Raw genomic sequence first — 6,349 nt, forward strand, 5'->3', positions numbered from 1 at the left:
GTGTCTTGCTGTAGTAATTTCCAGGCGTAAGACCTGTCTGTGGTCTCTGCTGAGCTTATCATCGTCTCTGATAACCCAAATCTAGCGTTAGGAACGGCAACATCTCCCCTAACTGCTAGTTTGGGTTATATAATGCTCTTTATTCTGGGGCCCGACAGGTAAATCAGCTCTCCAAGCTAACGTTAGTGACAGTGTTGACACACGAAAGCATCAGACGTGCATTTTAGATGACGAAGATGAGATGTTCCTGTTATTATTATTATTATTATTATAAACTAGCGTTGTGACTGGGTCCATTAGCTCTGACAGCAGAGCAGAACCAATGGGAAAGAAAAGATAGAATAGATTACAAAGAATATAATAAATGTATAAATTAGAGTTCGGCCAATATGGACTTTTCATCAGCTTTAGTCGATGCCGATTTCCTTGAGCCGATATTTGGAACCGATGCTGCTTTTGCTCCATCACTGTACATCATAACAACGTAAACCCTGCCACGCTGGAGTTGTTTTCGGAATCTGCTGTGGAGACTGAACAAGTTATATTGAATGAAAACTGGACAAAGATTATTGTTTAAAAGTTATCCTGTGAGTATTTTGAAAACTTGAGAAATGAAGAAGAACATTGAGACGAGGAGATAAGATTGATTAGCACCTGTGGCTGTGTGAAGAAGGAGCTATTGTTTTTTTTTTTTTTTATTAAACTTCAGTGAACTGTGTTAAACTTAAACTTGCTTAATGCACCCAGTTTCTTTTTAACCAATAGTACAGCAGATAACGTACTGTACTGGTGTACTGTAATGTAATGTACTGACCCACTTTTATGAAAATCAATGATGGTTTAGCCCACTTTTATGTTAAACAACTATTTACTACACCCATTATGTAAATCAACTTTCTGTATACACTCACGTGATAAAACGTTCGAGCAGGGACTGAAAGCTTCGGAAAAGACTGCTGAATGTTTTTCAGCTTTATTCCCCTTTGCCAAAGAAAACCAAGTCTGTGTCCGTGAGTAGTTTTTCCACTCAAGTCTTTGAACCTAACATCTGCTCTGCCATTTCTTCAAAAACCCAGTTCAGTGTCACTTCTGCCATCATCTAACATTCGTATCACCCATAAGATGTGTGCAGTGTGCGTCATACGGACAGGTGACCTGCATACGGTTCTCTGTGAGAGGGTGAGAGGCTTTCATCAACTTCTACTACACAGTGATGAGGCTGACATATTAGAAGACTTTTATATCACTATAGATAGATAGATAGATAGATATTTATTGATCCCAATAAAATGGGACATTACAGTGTTGCAGCAGCAGAATCAGTCACACAGCGCAGAATACAGATACACATGAAATACTAGGATCCACTATACATACATACAATATACATGAAATACTAGGATCCACTATACATACATACAATATACATGAAATACTAGGATCCACTATACATACATGCAATATACATGAAATACTAGGATCCACTATACATACATACAATATACATGAAATACTAGGATCCACTATACATACATGCAATATACATGAAATACTAGGATCCACTATACATACATGCAATATACATGAAATACTAGGATCCACTATACATACATGCAATATACATGAAATACTAGGATCCACTATACATACATGCAATATACATGAATACTAGGATCCACTATACATACATACAATATACATGAAATACTAGGATCCACTATACATACATACAATATACATGAAATACTAGGATCCACTATACATACATGCAATACATGAAATACTAGGATCCACTATACATACATACAATATACATGAAATACTAGGATCCACTATACATACATACAATATACATGAAATACTAGGATCCACTATACATACATGCAATATACATGAAATACTAGGATCCACTATACATACATACAATATACATGAAATACTAGGATCCACTATACATACATGCAATATACATGAAATACTAGGATCCACTATACATACATACAATATACATGAAATACTAGGATCCACTATACATACATGCAATATACATGAAATACTAGGATCCACTATACATACATACATTATACATGAAATACTAGGATCCACTATACATACATACAATATACATGAAATACTAGGATCCACTATACATACATACAATATACATGAAATACTAGGATCCACTATACATACATGCAATATACATGAAATACTAGGATCCACTATACATACATGCAATATACATGAAATACTAGGATCCACTATACATACATGCAATATACATGAAATACTAGGATCCACTATACATACATGCAATATACATGAAATACTAGGATCCACTATACATACATGCAATATACATGAAATACTAGGATCCACTATACATACATGCAATAACATGAAATACTAGGATCCACTATACATACATGCAATATACATGAAATACTAGGATCCACTATACATACATGCAATATACATGAAATACTAGGATCCACTATACATACATGCAATATACATGAAATACTAGGATCCACTATACATACATACAATATACATGAAATACTAGATCCACTATACATACATACATATACATGAAATACTAGGATCCACTATACATACATACAATATACATGAAATACTAGGATCCACTATACATACATACAATATACATGAAATACTAGGATCCACTATACATACATGCAATATACATGAAATACTAGGATCCACTATACATACATGCAATATACATGAAATACTAGGATCCACTATACATACATACAATATACATGAAATACTAGGATCCACTATACATACATGCAATATACATGAAATACTAGGATCCACTATACATACATACATATACATGAAATACTAGGATCCACTATACATACATACAATATACATGAAATACTAGGATCCACTATACATACATACAATATACATGAAATACTAGGATCCACTATACATACATGCAATATACATGAAATACTAGGATCCACTATACATACATGCAATATACATGAAATACTAGGATCCACTATACATACATGCAATATACATGAAATACTAGGATCCACTATACATACATGCAATATACATGAAATACTAGGATCCACTATACATACATGCAATATACATGAAATACTAGGATCCACTATACATACATACAATATACATGAAATACTAGGATCCACTATACATACATGCAATATACATGAAATACTAGGATCCACTATACATACATGCAATACACATGAAATACTAGGATCCACTATACATACATGCAATATACATGAAATACTAGGATCCACTATACATACATACAATATACATGAAATACTAGGATCCACTATACATACATGCAATATACATGAAATACTAGGATCCACTATACATACATGCATATACATGAAATACTAGGATCCACTATACATACATGCAATATACATGAAATACTAGGATCCACTATACATACATACATTATACATGAAATACTAGGATCCACTATACATACATACAATATACATGAAATACTAGGATCCACTATACATACATACAATATACATGAAATACTAGGATCCACTATACATACATGCAATATACATGAAATACTAGGATCCACTATACATACATGCAATATACATGAAATACTAGGATCCACTATACATACATGCAATATACATGAAATACTAGGATCCACTATACATACATGCAATATACATGAAATACTAGGATCCACTATACATACATACAATATACATGAAATACTAGGATCCACTATACATACATGCAATATACATGAAATACTAGGATCCACTATACATACATACAATATACATGAAATACTAGGATCCACTATACATACATGCAATATACATGAAATACTAGGATCCACTATACATACATACAATATACATGAAATACTAGGATCCACTATACATACATGCAATATACATGAAATACTAGGATCCACTATACATACATGCAATATACATGAAATACTAGGATCCACTATACATACATACAATATACATGAAATACTAGGATCCACTATACATACATGCAATATACATGAAATACTAGGATCCACTATACATACATACAATATACATGAAATACTAGGATCCACTATACATACATGCAATATACATGAAATACTAGGATCCACTATACATACATGCATATACATGAAATACTAGGATCCACTATACATACATGCAATATACATGAAATACTAGGATCCACTATACATACATGCAATATACATGAAATACTAGGATCCACTATACATACATACAATATACATGAAATACTAGGATCCACTATACATACATGCAATATACATGAAATACTAGGATCCACTATACATACATACAATATACATGAAATACTAGGATCCACTATACATACATGCAATATACATGAAATACTAGGATCCACTATACATACATACCAATATACATGAATACTAGGATCCACTATACATACATGCAATATACATGAAATACTAGGATCCACTATACATACATGCAATATACTGAAATACTAGGATCCACTATACATACATACAATATACATGAAATACTAGGATCCACTATACATACATGCATATACATGAAATACTAGGATCCACTATACATACATACAATATACATGAAATACTAGGATCCACTATACATACATGCAATATACATGAAATACTAGGATCCACATACATACATGCAATATACATGAAATACTAGGATCCACTATACATACATGCAATATACATGAAATACTAGGATCCACTATACATACATGCAATATACAGAAATACTAGATCCACTATACATACATCAATATACATGAAATACTAGGATCCACTATACATACATGCAATATACATGAAATACTAGGATCCACTATACATACATACAATATACATGAAATACTAGGATCCACTATACATACATGCAATATACATGAAATACTAGGATCCACTATACATACATGCAATATACATGAAATGCTAGGATCCACTATACATACATACAATATACATGAAATACTAGGATCCACTATACATACATGCAATATACATGAAATACTAGGATCCACTATACATACATACAATATACATGAAATACTAGGATCCACTATACATACATGCATATACATGAAATACTAGGATCCACTATACATACATACAATATACATGAAATACTAGGATCCACTATACATACATGCAATATACATGAAATACTAGGATCCACTATACATACATGCAATATACATGAAATACTAGGATCCACTATACATACATACAATATACATGAAATACTAGGATCCACTATACATACATGCAATATACATGAAATACTAGGATCCACTATACATACATGCAATATACATGAAATAATAATAGGATAAAATGCAAGAACAAATAGTTGAATATAAACAGGATGTAAATACAAAAATGTCTCAGAGTCTTCCTCGGTTGGACCAGTGTGTGTGTGTGTGTGTGTGTGTGTGTGTGTGTGTGTGTGTGTGTGTGTGTGTGTGTGTGTGTGTGTGTAGGGGGGTGTATCGGGTATGGACTTCAAACTCCTTTAAAAGGAACTAGTAGAGGCAATATTATGATACAGTATTTACATAACTAACATAATTAAGGAGTGGCAATGGTGAAAAGTAATACTAATAATAATACTAATAATAATACTAATAATAATAGTAGTAGTAGTAGTTGAGGATTGCACACATTTCAGGCCAGTGTTATTGCAAAAAACAGGTAGTATTGTTATAACTTCTAAGTGTGTGTGTGTTGTGTGTGTGTGTGTGTGTGTGTGTGTGTGTGTGTGTCAGACACTCAGAGGGAGGAGTTATAAAGTGTGATGGCCACAGGCAGGAAGAACTTCCTGTGGCGCTCTGTGGTGCATTTTGGGAGAATGAGTCTTTCGCTGAAAGTGCTCCTGTGATTGAGCAGCGAGCCGTGGAGCGGGTGCGAGACATTGTCCAAAAGGACATGTAGTTTGGACAGCGTCCTCCTTCTTTGACACCCCCCCCCATCAGAGGAGACGAGTTTGTGGGCTTTTACTGTTTCAGACTGAGAGTCAGAGCTGGCGTTTTTGGTTTTTAGAAAAATTGAAAAAGGACACTGGTGCTTTTGTTAAAAACGATGGAGGACAGAGAGACATTGGTGGTGTTAGCTCTGCCTGATTAATATTAAAATTTTAATGAAAACATTTTAATGAAATCCTGCTTTCTGTTTTATCACCTGAGGGCCGGTCACATCAGATTGTAGCAGGCTTTAGTTTGAAATATCTCCCTTCTCTCAATCCATCTCTCCCCCGCTGTTCAATATTTCAGCCGT

Source organism: Etheostoma spectabile, unplaced genomic scaffold, assembly GCF_008692095.1.
Source record: "Etheostoma spectabile isolate EspeVRDwgs_2016 unplaced genomic scaffold, UIUC_Espe_1.0 scaffold00016159, whole genome shotgun sequence".
In the NCBI taxonomy this organism is placed as follows: Eukaryota; Metazoa; Chordata; class Actinopteri; order Perciformes; family Percidae; genus Etheostoma; species Etheostoma spectabile.